General features: G+C 39.3%; 1 protein-coding gene across 1 annotated transcript in view; it reads right to left on the bottom strand.

The window, feature by feature from the left end:
• The window catches only part of LOC306755435 (poly(rC)-binding protein 4-like), a 33,085-nt gene extending 20,949 nt beyond the window's left edge, over window positions 1-12,136 (bottom strand). Inside the window, exon 1 of the mRNA XM_079239814.1 lies at window positions 11,717-12,136. The gene's annotated coding sequence lies outside the window, so the exon portion shown is untranslated. The remainder of the gene's footprint in view (window positions 1-11,716) is intronic.
• Between the last annotated feature and the right edge of the window lie 8,816 nt (window positions 12,137-20,952).

Here is a 20,952-nt window from a genome sequence, read left to right as displayed (position 1 = left end):
CACTGTCAAGTGCATTAAAGTTTTAGCGGAATCAAAGATATCTCAAAGCAACGATCAAACAGCTTTTAGGCTGCAGTCTATTTTAAGTGTCTGTGTGGAACTTCTTTATTAGTTTAAGTTGACTTAATATTGATGGAGATATTCATAACAAAGTCATAATGAGCACAGTTATGACTGCGAGAAGGATATTGACCAGAGGCACCAGTAGTGTCAGCAATGTTGCTTTGGGATCCTGACAGAATGTGGGTGGTTGTCGATGACTAACACTGTATCTGTGTCTTCATAACCTGAGATGCAGTTTCTCGCTCAGCAAGCTGAGAGGGTTTTTGAAATTGGATGCAAAATAGTAAAAGAAGGAAGACATTTCCCCCTCAGATGAATGTGGCATGAGATTCATGCAAAGTTAATCAAATTCAATTTGTAACAGTTTTCATAAAATTGAACATGTTAGGAGTTTCGTTGGAGATCTCCTATCTGTTCCCCATGTGAGAGCAAAAAAAAAAAAAAAAAAAAAAAAAAAAAATGAAGGAGGCAGGGCAGAATTTTTAGCCAAGCAACAAATGAGAAGCATCTGTACTGATCCCAAAATGACAAGGTGACAGCAGCTTAGATATGCGACACATGGTGTTATGATTCATGCGGGAGTCACCTGGCTGCTCACAATCTCAGCATGATGGGTATAATTAGTTCATGGAATCACTCATGTTACTTCTGATTTATGTTTGCTTACATGTCTAAACGTGGATGGAGAAGTAAACATAAAAGGATGAACAAACAGAATATAGGAACCATAATATGGAGCACTTAAAGTTTTAATATCTTATAACACATACTTCTGTAGTTTCTAATGAAGTTATTTGCTAAATATTCAACGTATGTCACTCAATGAATACAAAATATAAACACTAAGTGCTGAAGTTGAATGACATGATGCTTGAGCAGCACTGTAGAGACAGCCAAGCTCAGGAGGAGCTCAGGAGTATTTTGTGGAGGATAAGGCCTCCCTAGGTTTTGTTTTTATAGGAAAAACAACAATACTGAGGTAAATGGCTCAGCTTCGTCTCATGGGAACCTTTATGTCCTGATGGATGATAATGGAATGCTGAATCACAGCATTTTATGCAAAGGTTAATAGATCGCTAGTTAGTTAAACAATGAAAACACTCAGACTATATGACTAGTCTAAATGTAAATAAAATGTTCAAAATTTGCATAATTTGATAGGTTGAAAGTACCATAGTGTCTGCAGGGAAATAGAGTCATTTGTTTTATGTAGAGGGAAAACATAAGCACTGGTATCACATTGGCATTCATTTATTTTCATTTCAACTGAAAAAATAAAAATATTGCTAAATCATGTGTCCTACTTCTCATTCTAGCACATCAAGGTTCAGAAACAATAGAGTTTTATAATCCTCTCTCTTTCAAAATGCAGATTTTCATTGAAATCATCCAATATTTAAGTTTGTTTACAGCTGGTTGTGGAATCTTTTATCGCCATGGTCATGAGAACCAGTCCTATCCAGTAACAACACACTGACAAATTATTGTCTCCTCTCATACACATCAAGGCCACTTGTTTATCTGCCAAATGCATTCCAGCCAGCCTACAGTGCTACTGTGTACCAGCCTACTGCTGCAACCCTCCCAACACTGCCTGATGAATGTGTTGCGTTAGTTTAGGTAAGTTTATTTATTTAAACCGGCACGTCTGCTGAGGTCTGTGAAGACCCCATATTTTATTTTAAAAATCTGATATTCCAGATAAGACCTCGGCCCTAAGAGACCGGTTGTTGGCCAGTTTATTGTTTTATTTAGTGCAGATGGCCCCCAGTACAAGGCTGATTTATTAATGTGCGTGCAGCTTTCTTTAGATGTCACAGCGCTTGACATTTTCTATGAGTTTTATATTCCCACCATGGTCATAGCACTGTCTGACAAGCCAACCTGTCAAAATGAGATCAATCCAAGGCACAATGTGGTGTCATTTTTCTGGATTAAAGTGCTTTAGAGGCAGAGAGAAAAAAAAAAAAAACTTGCTCTGCCTTGTTGAAAATGCTTCTCATTGGATCAGCTTACAAAACTATGGGGTTAGAGACTCATCTCCATGTTATTTCCATAAATATCTAACAACGCCTTAGGGTTGACTGAAGACAAAACAAAAAACTGAAGCATTTCTAACTTGCTGTTAGCAATGGATGTAAGGCCAGATGATCACGACTTTAAGCTTGATCGATGCACTATGAACACGTGTTATAACAGAGCACATTTGTGCAGCCTGTGGGCTAACTTCATTATGTTCAGGCACTGAAAGGCATGGCTAAAATGTTAGCACTTTATTGCATTTGGAGCTAATGGTTGAAGGGATGATTATGCGCATCTCTGTGGGTTGATAACAAGGCATGTGCTCTGTGTCTGTGTGAGGGCGGTGAGCCTCTGAACTCCTCATTTCCAGAATCCCAAGCAGCGTTCCAGGAGGAACAGAGACCCTCTGTTCTAAATTAGACCTGGTAACTCAGAACAGAGAATTAGCAAAGTGCTGACTGCACCACAAAGCTGCCAAAATGCACTCAGACTAAGAGAGTGAAGCTAAAAGTACATCCACAGTCTCCCTCTTCTGACACTGGCTTTGTAACCTTGGTCTCTTGCTCTGCCTGACTGAATGCATCACACATGAGCTTCGCTTGTGAGTCACTCGCTTTTATTCATCTTTACGGAATTAAGCATGCCGTTGTAAGACCAAGAGACTAGCACAAGAAACAAACTGTTGTAAGATGACCTTTTATCCTGTTGTTTGTTTAGTTAAAGTTTCATTCAATATAGAAGGAACATTTGGGTTTTTTCCCACTAATTATATTTCTAGGTGTGAATTCAGCACTGCATCAAACTGGCAACTAGTTAAACCTAAATGATTAATTTATTATTATTATTATTATTATTATTATTATTATGATTATTATTAATAATAATAATAATAATAATAATAATAATTTGGTCCATATAGCACTTTTCTAAACAATGATTCAAAATGCTTTTGGTTGCAGAAAATAGGATAACATGAAACATAAGAAAATTCAGTAGGGCCCAAATTTACTGCAATAAATAACATCAGAGAGTTAAAAGACCATCTGATAAAGGAAACAGTAATGTGCAGTGCAGGAGACCGTTCTGGATCCTCCTTTACTGTAACAACAGTTACATCAAGAATAACAATGCATAAAGCACCCCTCCTAACACATTTACACAAACTGCTGACCCACAAAAGAAGAGGCAAGGCAGACAGATTATTGGTGGCAGGATATATTACATATATTCATCAGACAATCCCAAAAGCCCTTCAAAAAAGCTATTGCGTGATGTTGTGTTCCTGAGTGCAGCAAGTATAGAGTTCCATAAGCTGGGTGATCTGAAAAAAACATGCTGTGATCTAGGGATAGCTGGAAGGGCACTGTTTGTGGATATGTGGTCAGGGGGGCATTTACCGGGTCAGTAAGTCTGAGATCTATGTTGGGAAGGTGAGCACACAGCAACAATGCCGCACGGTGCTGCGGTGCTTAGAGCCATTGCCTTAGAACGAGTCTCCTGGCTTGGGGCTCAGCTGGGGAACACTGTGCTCAGGCTGGATCTCTCTGTATGAAGTTTGCATGTTCTCCATGTACTCTGGCTTTCTCTCATCTTACAAATACATGCATGCTAGGTGAACTGATCAAGATAAATTTACCTTAGGAGTGAGTGTGAATGGTTGTTTGTTGTTTGTGTCTCTGTGTTTAGAAAGACAAACCTGCCGGGACAGCTTTACTTTCACACACCTCAGCACCGCAGTCTGCATCTGTACATGTTCCACTGTATGTATTTCTTGATATATGACATAAAAGAATATATGTTCCTGAAATTTTGACACTGGACTATGTTTTTTCTTTTACGGGTGTTTTACATTGTCATTTTATTTTATTTTATTTCATGTCATTTTAAAGATGTTTTTCCAATCATTATAGCACGAAAAATCACCAAACCATCAGATTACATGACTCAAGATTTTCTCTTAAAAACATTCATGTGAAAACAATGTTTGCATAAACTTAAACTCAGTTTCAGGGACTCTGTATTGTTGTAGATAGTTTTAAATCCAATTAAATTAATTAGTGAATTGATTAATTTATTTGAAAAATCATAAACTTGTCCCTGGATTAGGTCCAACTTTGTGCTCAAGTATCCATAAAAAAAAACCTTAAACATCATGGCAAGCAAGATAAAAAAAACAAAACAAAAAAAACAGGAAGGAAGTTCTCTTTTGTTTCATTTCCTTGTATAAACAATATTTGTTTTATTAAACAGATTATAAAGCTTTTCAATTTAAAAGCTATTAAATATGACCAAGTACTATAAAATATAGTCACAAAGCTAAACAGTCAGGCTTGTTTTTGTTTGCTTTTTGTTTTGTTTTGACTGTTTTATTTAATCCATCAGTTACTTGGTCTTTTAGAGATTTTTTATTATTACAATTAATTTCAAATTACTTGAAATAGCTTTGCAGAAAATAGCAACCAGCTTCTGGCTGATACATAAAATGTAAAGACTTTTGTTGCTCTACCACCTAAATTTTCTTCTTTTACTTTTTCCAAAAAGGACTCATTATAGATTTAGCATAATCTACAAGAACTGCACATTTTATTAATGCACATATCATTCTGTAGAAATTTCACTGCATTAGTAGATGTTTTACAGGCCATAACAAGTCACAAGTGTCACCAGTATACCCATATACAATATACACAGCCAGAGAATCAGCACTGTAACTTTTGTAAAACACACATCAAAGCTGTTGGGGATAAAAGGAACCAGCATACACCCCTTAACAGCTGCCAGCAGTATTCTACCCTTGCTGTATTTTCAGGATTTGCTGCTCTGGAGAGACAGTTGAGGTGAAAAGGATTTTGTCTAGAAAACTGGACACCTGTTCTGAGACAACCATGTCCCTCACACAAGCAGCAAACAGACGGCTCTGGGCTGGATTAGGACGTGCCTGGTCTCCATGGTGAACGACAGAAACAGGGTTCCCCTCCGCATACAGTACATGCACAGGGTCGGGGGTATAGAGTGTCTACTTGGTAGACACACAGAGGTGGAGAGGAGGGGGTGTCCCCCAGGGTGGGCACATATAGAGCAGTAAGTGAGAGGGTGTCAATGTGTGTACACACGCACACCGAGGGGAGGAGGTGAGAGACCATTCACACGCACACGTCACGCCACTACATTTACAGGAGTGTGTACACCAAAACAAAACCAAGAAAAAAAACCCTGCATACAGCTGCTGGGATAAAAGGAGCCAACAATTCATACCACGCACCCATACGCACAGAGAGCTGAAACACAAGAGCAGACAGGCTTTGATCTTCTGAGAAGTTCCACAGGAAGACTTTGTGCATCCATCTGTCAAGAACCAACACAAACTACTGCAAAGTTGGAGCAGACGGGATGACACAATGATAGCGCCATGGCCTTACGCTGAATGATGAAAAAAAGACAAGAAGGGGAAAAAAAAAAAAGCTATCCTTTAGGCTCCTCTTCTCTGTTAGTCAGTCTTTACTAAACTTAAATGAGATGCTGAGGGTATAAACCAGTGTGCACATATCCATGCAGGAGTACTTGTGGAAAATAAAAAATGTACAGTACCTTCATATGGAGTCTGTCTGACGATTCTGAGCAGAAGAGAATATGTGAAAGCTGTTACTGTGGAAAATGAAGACACTGCATGACTGAATACTTAAATTTCCGCAGAATTGCAGCTTCATCTAGAGCCTCCATGATTAATAAACTAACTTCTATGCAAATGAAATATTTAAAGAAGGATTATATGTTTGGGTTTGGTTAAACCACATCGCAAACCAGAGGACACGCTGCTGCAGAGTGATATTAACACAGCTATGAGAAAGCTGCAATTTAAAAAAAAAAAGCCTACAAAGCAAACCTCCTCTCAGAAGAGAAACTACTTTTCATTAACACCAGCGCTATCAGGAGATGCAGCTAATAGTAAAGACATCCTGGAGGTTTATTTTTCAGTGCAACAAGGAGCACGTGCTTTGGTTCAGTTCAGAAGATACTCAAGCAAAACCTTCAACTTTTTACTTATGTTGTAAAATTATTACAAGAAAGTTCACTCTGGAAAAGTACAAACCGCAAACCACATCTATAATTTTTATGTGTATAAATTTATAAATGTATAAATTTTTCATTTATATCACTTATTGGACTTGATTGGAGTACAAAAAACTTTCCTATGATCTAGCAAAACTTCCTTGAGATGAACTTGACAGGAGAAGAGGATCTTAGTCGTGAAACAGCAAAAGCTTAAAATTTAAGAGCGTTGTTTCATCTCTCTGCATTTCCGTCTCAGCTCTGTCACATATAATGGGACGGGTCAGCCCTCTGTTGTGCTCTCATATCAGCCCCGGGCTACAGCTGGTGTTAAAGCACCACCGTGTCGGCCTGCAGTGCAAGTTGCCTGTCAACCACAAGGCCCCAGAGAGGGTTATCAGACCTTTGAGCTGCCTGCTGATCCTGGAGCCAGCCTGGCTTCCCTGCAGCAGGGAGGAGGGCCAACAGTTCTCTTCACCTTAACCACTGCACCTAAATGTGGCTGACGCTGATAAGATTAACCTTCGGCTATGTGTGTGTTTTAATCCATTTGATGTCGTGGTTTGAAGAGCCGTTAAAATATGTAGAATGCTACATCAAATCTTAAGGAGTGGTACCGCTGTGTGTAAATAAAAAATAGAGGTCAGCAGATTTCCTCAGTTATTGTCGATGATCTTTAATGATCCTTAACAATACTGAATAATCAAAAATGTGCTACTTTGGCTCTGCTGCTCTTGAGCAGCAAGATCAGACATCTGTGTAAGCACGAATCAGGGAACCGTGCAAGAAATCTGTAGCAGGTAGGTTCCTGGCAACAAGTGAGCTGCTGGGTGAATAATACTCATCATTTAATTTCACTGCTGCTGAGTCCTTGCATACATGTGGATCTTTTCCTGACATGTTCCACCCACCTAAAGATTGCTGTAGACCAATCACCCTTGAGCATCCGCTTCCCATAGCAACAACTCAAAGTGGCAAAAAGTGAAGATGCTCAGCTTCAATATAAAATACTTCCATCCAAATCAGTAAAATCCTTTTATTTCCAAGTATTTACACATATTTTCTAGGTGTCAGAAACAGTCATTCTTGTTAGTTTGTTGTCTTTTTTTTTTTTTACTCTGGTGAAGTGTTGATTCTCAAGGTAGCATTTGCATTCAGAATCTGTTACCTTGAACCCACAACATGATGATGAGCCCCGACTGCAGCAGAAACAGCTTCCCTGTACCACACTGTCTGCAAAACATGTGGAGGCAGCATGATGGCAGGAGCATGCATGGTTTCCAGTGACACTGGCTCTCTAGTGCTTATTGATTATCTGGTGGAGGCAGCTGGATAAATCTGAAGTGTAAAGGGATATACTGTCCGATCGAATTCAGCCAAATGCAGCAAGGCTGATAGGACGGTAAATTCATTGTGCAGATGGACAATAACACAAAAAGTATAACAAAAAACAATCCAGATGTTCAAGTTAAGCAGTAAAGTAACCTAAAATGTCTGAGTAACAAGAGCTTAACCTGATTCATGCATGTATTTTACTCTCCAACGATAAAACAAAACACAGAAAAACACACCAAGTAACAACTGAGCTACACAAAGACGAAGAGTCCCTCATTGGGTTGTTAAATGGAAAAATCCAGCTGCTGATGAACAGCAGCGTAATTAGCACACTTTCTTATAGAAGGCTAGAAGCCATCAAGATGGAGCAGCTTTAGTTACTTTTTACTCAATAGTTGTTGATAAGCAAATACCCTTGAAAGAGCATCGATTAGAGCTTGATGCTGTTGTTTTTGCATTGGATCCCACCTACTCATTAGGTGAAACCGAGTCCCTTTCTCCTCCTCATTATTGCTAGCAGGAATGAAAAAACACAACGCACAGATAATGAACCTTTTCGGGCCGTGTGTCTGCGCTGTCAATTGTTATCTCCCAAGCGGCTGCTGGTTCCAGACACACAGTGACACCGTCTGAGCCTGTATTAACGGCTATAGTTAGTGTCAGGGCAGTGTTGACCATGCCAATACACTGCAGCTGCCATTTAGTTTTTTGGTTATAAATGCATCTATGAAGAGTTAGATGGCACCATTTTCAGTCAGTTTTGTACATTGCGTACTTCGGCAAGGGGATGTTTCATCTACATACAACTCTGGAACTTCCTGATCACTTGCTTTGCCTTACAATAGTATGCCTCTTATTATCATAGCGCCTCTATTGGGTCCATATATCATTTTCAATGGTTTCTTCTGGCACAGTGGAGAAGTCACTTTGGCAGGGTATTAACTTCAGCTTTTATCCCATCCCTCTTATGGGATGAAGGTCACTCTCTATCTGCAAAATGACTTTTCACTCTTCTCTTTCATCCCTGCTTTCCTCCCTTCCTCCACACCAGGGCATGAGTCAGAGAATCTGACACCTCACAGGAGAGAGGAGAGGGAAGGAGAGCAGGAGATGGGAGGCAAATTGAGAGGAAAAGAAGGAGAGATGGAGACAGTTGGAGAGAAGAGAGACAAACTGATCAATATCTCTTAGAAATTAGCAACCTGAGACGATCTGGACCAGTCCTGCTTCTTTGACATAACAGATACTGTATCAAACATGGAAATTAAATTCATCTGCAGACAGATGGTGCAAAAGCCCTTCCTCCAGTTCAATTATAAATCCCAACTATACTGTGTCCTTTATTTGGTGACATAATTATGCACTTACCACTATTATTCTGCTTAGGTTAGCAAAACTGAGGGTGCGTTACTTTGTGTGAGACATTACCATGCACGCTGAGTTGAAACATATTACATAAGCACGACAAAAAAGTGTGCACAAACCCAAAAATAGTGCAGTCCCTGTTAAATATTTCAGGCACTCGCCAGCTGAAGGGGGATGAAAGGCTTCTCCCCTTGTCATGATACAAAAACACACACACAGATGCAGATGGCCAATTGAAAGAAAAACCTCAATTTTGTGTTCTGCAAAGCAAAGCGGATTACTGTCAGCAAAGCAGTCTTTTCGCTTGATGTGCAGGACTTACTCACAGAGTGGCGTACTTAGCGCACACCTAACTTCTTCAGTCATTCTCTCTACAGACCAGACAGCGTGAAAGTGTCTCTTTTAGGGTAACTTCTGAACTGAAAAAATCATGCTCATGAGACTCTTTGCGAGACACAACGAGAGAGTCACGAGGCCTGCTGGGTCAATGTGCAGGGCTCAACACAGTGCTATCTTTTCATAGCAGGGACACCCTGAAGCCCCGACAGCCACTGAGTATGCCTTCAGACGAGAGTCACGTTGTGTTTCAGGAGAAAAGATCCCTTCTCAGGGGTACAAGCCAAATGAATACTCACTATTTATCGCTAATCAACAAGTGTTCATGGTAAGTTACTGAACTTGAAACAAAACTCAATCAACAACGCTGGAGAAGGTGTAGCTGAACCCCGCGGTTATTAGATAGCAATGCACATTAATTGCTCCAATGCAAGTTAATTTCTTCTGGGGGTTTAGCTTATATAATTGAAGTTAAATTCATTTGTATCACGACAGTATCACCACAATGTGGCTGTTACACCAACAGAAAAATGAAGGCCTAAAGATAACTATATAAATTTGCCTGACAAAAAACATCAAAAAGTTTAGCAGGTCGAAAATACAGAAGATCAGCATCAAAGATTAAAAGAGAAATAGTGTTTTGCCAGAAAAAAATATTGCCTGTCTGTCTTTTTAATATCTAAGTTATCAATCAATTCTGTGCATTTACTCTCCTTGTCAGTAAAATATCAGGATCGCTCTCCATAGAACAAAGTAGGGATGCTGCACTGGGCTACATTTACTTGATGACTGGTAGTAAAACTGGCAGTAAAACAGATTTTTTCCTCCTCCTTTCACTGCAAGAGCAGCATCTTACTAGATGAGGGGGCTTATTGGCAGTTCCCAGACGTTGGAGCAGCACGTGTCAGGTCTGGCCTCTGTTATTTATGAAGTCTTTCAGCCCCAGCCCTCACTCTGCAGCAGAGATGCAGGTGGGGTTTCATTATTGAAGATGTTCTTCCACTTCTTATTAGATCTCTGAGTCTCAGAGTGCATTAAGGAATTGAATCAGGGCAGAGAAACTGCAATACACAATGCTCTGACATTGTTGGGATATGTCTGAAAGATACTGTAGGTGCATCTCATGTTGATATGTTCTGTTCAGTTTCCAAGAATAGGCTAAGTAGTATAGCTGACATCCCCTTTACCACACACACACACACACACACACACACACACACGCACACACACGCACACACACATGCTAAGTAAAATTCTGCTCTCTTTTCATTCCCACTATGTACTTGGAAGGATAAATAAATCTGAATCATGTTATCCTCCTTTTAGGATATAACTGCCAGCTATACATTACACACAACTGAATTCTCCAAATGCAATCATGTGAAGAGCAATGCTCTTATTGTGTACTGTTTGTCTCTACTTTTGTTACAATAGGTACACATCAGGAAAAAAAAGAAGAAAAAAGAAAGAAAAAAATGAGCATTTTCAAGCTGGAAGAACAATTCCCAGAATAAATCATCAGACCAGCACAGAGAGGTTGTTATTGTTCCTATAGTACTAAATAAAAATGATCAGTCATTTCTGTTCAACATGGGTCTATTGTATAGCTAAAATGACCAAATTTAGTGGAAACAGAACAATCTTTCATTTGAGCAGAATGACACCCTGAGCCCAATTTGTACTACCGCATGGCTAGATTAAAAAAAAAAAAATAAAATAAAAAAAAAATTAAGAAAAGCATGATCAAGACAAAAGACTCTTTGTTTGAGAGTGTAAAATGTGCAACAGAACTGTCCTTACAGTCAACAGAATATAACAACCAAACAACACACGTCCAACCAAACTGATTCTACACTTAAGTTTAGCCTCCATCAACACACTTCTTCTAATCCAGTGTAATAGTGATGCCATTAGGCGTGTTGGTGAATAATGGTGCTGTCACACACACTCGCTGCCTCAGCACCGAGCAGGCGCCCACTGTACCGGACTTGTTGAGAACGATCTTTGTGTTCAGGACTGGCCTGGTCTTCAGCGGGGTCCACTTGTATTACCATAAAACAGTCCACATACAAAAGAACAATTTGTCTCCTCCGCTGTCCCCCTGCTCATCCGGACACTGTGCAATATGCTGGATTTAACAACGCAGTCACTTTATGGCTTCATTAATTCAGCTTCACACACAAAAAACGTTCAATCCCACACACACGCACGCACACACACACACACACACACACACACACACACACACACACACACACACACACACACACACACACACACACACACGAGTGCGTCAAAGTAAAAGAAGATGCACCAGGACGATGTAGTATTTTTGTAAACACTGCACAGCTTTGGGTTACAGTTAAATCACCTGATTCTGGTGTAAATTTTGTGTTTAACAGTCACGTGAACTGCAGTTTACAAGTCTTTCATTTAATATCATTCTAATAACCTATAAGATGCTAAATCAAATGGCATCTGTTGGATAAGAGCGATTGAAGTTGTAGAATCGACAGCACACTCCCCAAAAAGCTCTGTCCCTTACCTGATTTCATGTAAGAGGTCACAGCAGCTCCCAGTAAACTATCCACATGGACCGGTCTGGATTGGGCTTTGAATCCACATATAGTCCAATGACACGGAGGTGTAGTGCGGACTGTGTGTCAGCAGACTGGAGTGCAGGGCGCCTCTGTGCTGAAGAAGGGAAACACACTCACACACACAAGCACACGCAGGCGTACACACAGATACAAGCGTCGACCCTGATCCCCACGAACCGAAGCAAACCAAGGGAAAAAGAGACGAGTGCGCTCTGAGAGAAAAATCACATGAAAATAAGAGTCATCAGCTCAGCCTGATTCCTTTCTCTGCCTCGACTGATAAGTTGGCGCTGTGATCCTTCTTGTCCCCAACAGGACCCCTGTCTATCTCCTGGTGCGTCGCAGCGGACGCAGGTTGGCACATCAAGAACAACTAAACCTCTGCGCCGCGTAAAAAACGTGCCACGACCGGGAAATCGGCTGTTTTGCGACCTCCCCAAAAAACAAATGCCACACCAGTAACTGCGACCTACACAGAGAGCCAAAGAGGGAAAATTTGCAGTGTCCAGAATGTCAGTCACTTTGCCAAGTTGCTTCATCATTTTTATTTAAATTTATTTATACGCCGTGTCAAATCTGAATGGGATATTTTTTTCCAAACTTAGGAGCAAATCACAAATATTTGCCTCAGCCATTATGCGAAGAGCCTGTTAGTTTATAAGATATTAGTTATTATGTGTTGAACAATTCTTAAGCAAATTAAATATCGTGTAGTAATCGGAAACTAACCTCTTGGTTCTTCTTGAGTTTTTGATGCGTTGGGTCAGCTACTTACTTTCTTATGGCGCCACCTTGTGTAGCTATTTTCTTACTGCCATTGTTTTGCCACACAATCTGTTGAAAGGGGAGAAATGGTTATGAGTTTGTGTAGTGCAGTGATTTATTGTCGGTATATCAATTTTATCTTTCACCCTGAGCAGGATTTGTACTGTAGACTACTTTAACACAGAGAGATTTTTTTGAAAACGTTAAAAAAAAACTTTGATACACCTGAAACCGTAGTCTAATAAAGTGACAGGATATGAGGAAGTCATTTCACTCCGAGCAAAGTGCCCTCACTGTGAATTTTCAATAGACAACCCTGCTCATTAATTTAAAGACACTGAAGCAAGACATCCTGACAGCTCCCACTGCTCGAAGAAGAAGGAGCCATCTGGGTAATTTCAGCATGATATCTCAATCTATTTCACAAATGATGCAGGTGCTTCTCGTTCACACCAAAGAAACAGAAGAAGAAGAACATTTTCCTCCTTTAAATAAAAGATATTGAAAAATCACTTCTGAATTTTAAATGGCATCTCTGTGAGCTGGCACATTTTGTTTGATGGTGACATCATGTTTTGGGTGGAAGCAATGAATAGAAAAGAAACAAACCAGGAAATGTCTTATATGTTTACTTCATGCAGATTCATACAGTTGGTTGAGGTTATATTTTCCCAAATGTTTGATTAAATCTAATGAGAAAGTGTTCCAAAACATATGACCTGCAGTTTACACTGTTACTTATTGAGATGCAGAGATTTAACTTGTGACATACTGAGCTTGATGAAAACAGGAAAGAAGACTCAGTTGCAGACACAAATCATACAGACAGGAAAGTCTTTTTACTTTTAGTCACAATTGCAATCACAATTTTTGTAGCAATTTGTCATTAAAGACAAATGTAAGACATAAAACCAAATTAATCATCAAATGACAAAAAAAAAAACCATGAGCAAAATTTATACAACAGTCATGCAGATAGCTGGAATGGTAAATATAAAAGATGGTCAAGTAAGAAACACATAAGGGAATTTGCTAGTGAAATAATACCAAATGCAATTAACTAAGTCTGGTTTGAGATGCTTTTCTATGTCCGAGTCCTGCATTTCATAACTGTTTCTACATTAAAATCAATACATTTCTAAGATAAATTCTGTTCTTCCATTAAACTGATGCCTTTAGTTACAGGCTGCACATATATTTCATCAAACAGCAACACTGAAATCCTGCTCTTGCCTGAATGTGTAAGTAATAATAATCTGATGTGAACAGCGGAGACACATTTTTCCCATCTACACAAATATGTCCAGTACCACTGAGGAAATGGGAAACACACACACACACACACACACATATATAAAAACTGAGTAAACATTACAAACATTACTGAAACAGTAATTCATTTGTTCATTTCACCGCTAAGCCGGCATCGGGTCGTGGGGGCAGCAGTCTAATGAAATGAAAAATACTTTATTAATCCCTAGAGGGAAATCCAAGCTTTAGTAGTTTTCTGCATGTCATCCAGTTCTACGGAAGCCTTGTAATGAGACATTTATTAGATTCAGGTGTGTTGAACAAGAGTTGCATCTAAAAGTTGCAGGATGGCGATCTCGAGGACTGAGCTCAGGCACCCCTGGTCTAAGCACAGGACTTTAGACTTCCCTTTCTCTGGCCACTTCTTCCAGCTTATCCGGGGGGGGGGGGGGGGGGGGGGGGGGGATCAAAGGCCATCTGAGAGGTATTAAAGATCTTCCACATGATCTCCTCCCAGTGGGACACCCCACTGTTAAGGTGTTCAGGTTGCATCCTAACTAGATATCGGCACCACCTCACCTCCTTGTCACAGTGTGGAGGAGCAGTGGCTCTACTCTGATCCCCTCCTGGATAATCGAGCTTCTCACCCTGTCTCTAAGGGAGAGCCCTGTGGAGAAAACTCACATACAGAAAGAAGCACATCTGGAATACTCCCATTATGAAAGACATTTTAAGCAAAAGTTAGAGTTCAGACTACATGGGGGCAAAGTTTTCACTTGATGACTCCAATCGTGTTTTCTACTGGAAAATAAAACATATAAGTTGGAGGAGGTGTTAAATTTCTCAGTCCCAATACATCTCAGAGAACAGGCAATTATATTTTATGAAAATGTGTTCCTACGGGATGATTAATGTGTTTGCGTCTAATACCACATGTCTACTGCTGTAAGAATAATCACTGACTTGGTGTGACAAATGATGCCTTTTAAAAAGGTTTACTTGCATGAGAATATTTTAGAACGATTACAACGATTACTGAACTTACTCTGAAGGCAAAAAACTGCAACAGCGGTTTCTCCATGCATTAGGTCGTAACATATTTTGAACTGATAACACAGAGACCAAACAAAAGAATAATAACAATAATAGAAAAATACAGGAAACAAAAGAACTGTAAGATCTATCAGATTTAATTCATTCAGCTGCACTGATCCACTGCAGTTATATTGAGTGAATACAGCTATTTTAGACCTTGACCATGCAGAAAGACACATCACAATCCAAAAACCTTGGACCTGGAAACTGAACGACTCACTTGGCAACATTATAGGGGTTCTGACACAGTGACAACATATGAAACAGTCACTTAACCGTATAAAAGCTTTAGTGAGCAACCCACTGTGGTCCATTTGAACCAGCAAGCAAGATGCTGTTTTTCAAACAGCAGGAGGTGCTGTGTGGTTTTAAATCCATCTTCTTGAGAGAGCGCAAACCACCATGCAGCTCTGTTTGGGTCAGAGTGCTCCCAGCCATCAGTCATGCTGATATAGTTTAGGTGCATTGTTGGATATGACACCTCCATCGCCCGGGTGAAGGAACTTTGATTGCTTTAATACAAGTGTCACAAACAATGGAGCAATATAAACACAGCCGGCTGCACAGACATCAATTAATACAACCCCCCTCCCTCCCCACATATGGAGGTGTAAGCGCAGTTGTGCCAGACTGTGGATGGTGGAGCAGTGGGGCAAATTTTTGGTTTAATTTGTTATTTAGATTTCTTTTTGGAATATAGTCATACAGGACACACATCTGATCATTTGTAATTAGTACTGGTTTAGCCTGAATGGTTCACATGTGTTTTTTTTGTTACAACGTGATTTCTATAATCAGCTAGAAATTAGATGGTGATCAAAATTCACAAAAACTCTGCTTGCACTGTAACCAGCTGTTGTGTACAGACACCCATTTGCTTTGCTGAGCACCATGTATATTATTCCCACTTGTCTGAACGCATTCATGCTTAACAAGTACCCCTCATTGTAAATAGCATGAGACAACAAGAGATGACATTAGAGCAACAACTATAGTCACTCAGCTGTGGAACATCTCTCTTCTTCTTTCCTCTTCTTGCAGGCATAATTTTAGCATTCTGTGCATTGAATTTCAGGGTATTTCCTTTCTTTGTCTCTTCTAATTGTGAGTGAAGACATACGGGAGGGAGGGCTGAACGTTGGCTTTTGCCTGAAGCTCACAGTAGGTTCATCTTTCATGAAAGTAACTTCTACGGCAGCTTGATCTTCACGAAAGCTAAATTAATCTTTGATTCTCTCTCAAGCAAGGAGCCACGGCTTGACACCTCTTCTCAGATGTTTACTTATAAAATGAAAAAAGAGAGTGTTTGGACAAACTTTAAAAACATATTTATAATTCACACAAGCAGACAAGCAAAGCTACAGGTGCTTGCAGTGCATCTTTTTAAAAAATAAATCAGGTCCACCTGCATGTTCAGTAACATCTTATAATGTTTGCCAGAGAGGCAATGATTTGCCTTTACATAGAAAATGGTGGAATATATTAAGCTAATTTTCAGATCGGCTCCTTTGAAGATGTATGTATGTACTTAAAAGGGAAGATGTTGATTTAAACAATACAGGCAAATAAGACGCTGGACCAAACAGAAGGGGAGAAACAACATTATTTCCTATGCAACATTCACACAAAATAAATGTAAATATTCATGAAGAAAAGACAAAATGATGATAAATATCCATGTGAGCACTGCATTTTATATAAATGTCAAATAATTTGACATAATTTATAATATCGACAAACTATATTTCAAGATTTAGATTATTTGATACAATTTGCATGAATAAATTGTACAACTAATTAACAAAATAAATCTACTTAAACAAGGTTTCTACAGCTTCCTTTCTTTATTTAATACTTGTATCAAAGCTCAGACTGAAAAAAAACAAAAAACAACCAATATTCCTGGCAGTGTTTAGTGTCTCCTGTCTCTTTTTTGTTATGACGCTCTCACCTTGACCAGTTTTGGCTTTCATTTTTTTAAAATATGAAATTAAGAGGTGAACACGGGTGGTGGATGTGGATGAACTAGCAGAGAATTACTGCTCGAATCTGTGGCTCTAACAGAACAGCATAGCTCAAGTTTCAGCACATTGTTAAGCTGTTAGGCCAACAACACAGACAAAGTCAATGCTAACGACCCTACCATTTCCCTTAGGAGCTGGAAGAGATAAGGCAGAGTTAACAGACAGTGAATGTGTGACTGATGTGAGTTTAAATGAACAATAATGTGTTATGATGAGGGAGTATTGGCTGAAAGCAGCTGCCTTTAAGTACCGGTACCCAAAAATCTATCATTGCAGATTTGACTTTCCCACATGGGCCTAATTACCAATAATTTCAGTTGTTTCATCAGTACAAGAGAAGTGATTTTCTTTTTGGTACAGTACCGATCCCTGAAGCATTATTTTAAACTTGTTTTTTTCTTCTTCTTTTTTTTTTAAATCCCCATTGAGACATTCCTCAAATATCCTTCCTCCACCAGTAATAAAGAAATTCAAAGTAACTGGAAATGCACAGAAATAACAGTTACATGCATTAATATGGCTATTTAATGTCTTTTAGTCCAGACCTGATCTCAAAGCAACATTATGCCATGATTGCTACACAGGCAGCAAAGACATAGATCATATATAAGAGTTTGCCAGAAAAATGTGGCTTCAGGAGTGAATTATAAATGATATTGCTTTACAGCTCATCATCACTGTGTCCTTGAAGGAATTCTGTTTTCTGAAGACTATGTGAAGAAGGTGTATACAGCTTGCTGTACTTCAAGACCACTGCAAGCATCTTATTAACTTGAATTACAAGGCAACATATAACTTGGGGAAATGGGACCTGACAAGCCAGATAAACCTTTCAAATACCGCCATTTACTATAGGTAAAGTTCAAAGATTTAGGTCACGTTAAGTGTTATGCAGCTTTAAAGATACTTAATTTTCAGATTTTTTTTACTGAACAGGACAAGGTGACACTACTCAGTGCTCATATTTTTCATTTAAATCCAAAGACAGTCTTTTATTATTGCTGTTTAAAAAAATGCATATTTTCTTCAAAGCTGTCCATAGTTTTAAAGAGGCCATGTTTTCCTTTCATTTCATGAAATAAGTTTCATCCTGCAGCAACACAAAAGAAGCTTTGTTTAAAACCACAGCCCAGTTTCAATAAAAAGCAAAGAAACAAAAAAACCTTTTTAAAAAGGGCACATGATGCAAGTCCTTTTCCTTTTTTTGAACATCCAGCTTAGAAGACCAGAGCTTAAGCTCTGACTTACCTGCTCCTAATTTCAATGTCTGTAAAGAAAAAACAAATGAAGATGACATCATGGCAGATGTGAGGGGATGGGTCCCTCTAGGCGAGGTCTCAAACAGGCCAAAGGATAATGTGTCATCTGCAGGTGTGGAAATGTGTGCTGTGGGCAACATAATGATGGTACAGTTTCCAGTGGTGTGGTTGGAAACAGCCTGCAGGCAGGAACATGATCTGATAAGAATGCAGACTTAATTTCACAGACGTGCAAACAAAAGAACAAAAACTCAGAATTCCTCATGTCGAAGAATAAATTATAAATCTTATGAATTCTGTAGTGCTAAAAAATCCTGACACTAATTTTGTTAAATAAAGACCAGGCTACACGATAAATCTCGAACCCTGCCTTTAGTGTCCTTTAAAAAGAAATGTGGGGAAGAAACTTTTAATACAGTTTAGTGTTAGTATCATGCCCCGGGACCCACCAAGGTTCAGGAATGTAACTTCACAAGAGAAATCTGCCTATAGCCCTGTGCCAGATATAAAGGGAACCTTCAAACAGCTTTTGATCATAAAATTTCACTGAAAAAGGGGAAAAAGTAATCAGACACAATACACCAAAGCATCACTGAAAATTGGGAAACTTAGCAGAGGAACGACAAGAAATCCTGCATTTGTTGACATTCAACACCCTCATATAACATGCAGTCCTTAACAAGAGGCTGCTTGTTTGGTTTACTATCTACTGAAGGCCTGGCATGTTTTCTCATGCCAGGCCTTCATCAGTGCGGATAATTTGCTGTGACAAATGCCTCACATAAAAAATAAGGACCAAAATGTTTGTAGGTATGTGACTCACAAAAGAACAAACAAAATCTGCAATAAATGCACTGTTAAAGAGCTGTTTAATGCTAGTTTGTGCCTGTTCTGTGCTCATGGGCTTTAATTATTGAAAGCATTGTTTATTCATCAGGGTTAACTCTTTGCTGTCCTAATCGCTATTTAACTTCAGTCATTTACATGCAGTTACATTGAGGACTAACTTGTACAGCAGCAGTTTTCTGCTGTTGGTAACAAAGAAATTGAACTCAAAGTAAAATATTTAACATCTAGTTTTCTGAAAAACCTCTTTTTAGAAAGTGGGAATCAATTTATTTATATCGTCACATGTACCTTTAGGAAGGATTTTCTTATTGGTGACAACCAGACAGTGGCTGGATCAGACTGTCTCAGTCCAGTGAAAAAGCAGACTAGCTGCCTTCAAGACATGCGTCTGCCAATAGGCACAAGTCCAGTGATTCATTACCAGGATTGAGTTACATCAGCTGAAGTATGAGTTCAGATTTTTTCAACCATATCCAGGTCATGATAAATTTAATCTTTGCACCAGCATTTCTAAACTGCTCTGTACGCCACTGCAAGATGTTAAAAAAAATGAATAAATAAAAGCACATAGACAGTTCTGATTTCTATCTGAAAGAGTAAAAAGAATTCAACATATTACAATTTTGCTTTATAACATCATGTCTGAGTCTGAGGAATTAAAGCAAAAAGATCCCCAAGCAAGGTTTTGTTTGTCTGCATATGCCTGCACACATTCCAGGAAAGAGGAGAATGGAAAACAAGCAACAAGAGGGGCCTTGTATTTCTCTATCTCCTGCCCACCCTGTAGATTAGCCTCTTATCTGGTAAATGAGACAGTGCCGACAGATTTGGATAACAGGACTTTGGCATCAGCACCAAGCTCCCTGCACTGAGAGCTCTGCTGTATCATGGAGAGTCCCTGTGCAACAGCTAAGCACCACAGACAGCCTTGGACAAAGCAGTGGGTGGATATGTGGAGACACATAATAGGCGGCTTCAGATGCTGCCATTCCTCTTGCTTGAACACTGCAGGTAGTTGTTTCCAACCACAGATACAGTTACATGTGAAATTATAGCCACGTTTTAGTAAATTACCGTTTTTTTCCCCCTAAAATCTCACTGAAAAGCCAAAAAAATTGTGCAGCAAGCACACATAATGTGTGTTTTTTAAATGTGGGTTTACAGACACCTCATAAACCTGAGATCAGAAAAAAAAATGAAGCTTTAATTGTGCCTACTGCAAGCACAGAGTAACCGCATTAACTCTTGAGAGAGAATTCAGAGAGGTTTTTCAGCTGGTGCTTAATTCTTTTTTGTGTTTATATATAAATAGTTCATAGTCACCAAAATCTTTTCAAACTGATCCATACAGTATTGAGCAAGGACAAACAATGCCAGCTGCTGCAATGCAGTAACAGGGGTTGTGCTTATTTCGTGTATTTCTGTGAGATCTAGTTGCAAAAACTGAGGAGAGAAAGAGAGAAGAGGGATAGACAGTTGAGGGTGATCTTAAAAGAATACAATTACAGCCACTCAGCTCAAAGCAGATCTTTCTCAACCTGGAACATACGCTTTGTTGCCAGAAAATGTGCTTAAAAAACACACACACAACAGTTTTTCTTTTGCAGGCAAAGTGTGATAGCTCAGTGAAACTGCACAGATTTTTGTCCTAATAAATAATTTACTTAGAAAATACAAGTGAGAACCAAGAGTAGGATCTTTTTATTTGCTTGTGTTATGCTTCATTAGCGATCAGATAATCAATTGAACTAGTTCTTTATACTTAACAACCAACTACAACCTCAAAGCGATTCACCAAGGATTTATTTCTTTTCATTCATTCATTCATTCATTTTCTGAACCGCTTATTCCAATTCAGGGTCGCGGGGAAGCTGGAGCCTATCCCAGCTGGCTGTGGGCGACAGGCAGGGTACACCCCGGACAGCTCGCCAGTCAATC

Source organism: Telmatherina bonti, assembly GCF_933228915.1.
Source record: "Telmatherina bonti genome assembly, chromosome: 4".
NCBI classification, from domain to species: domain Eukaryota; kingdom Metazoa; phylum Chordata; class Actinopteri; order Atheriniformes; family Telmatherinidae; genus Telmatherina; species Telmatherina bonti.
Note: the sequence above shows the minus strand (reverse complement) of the source record. Positions and strands in the feature narration are given on the sequence as shown.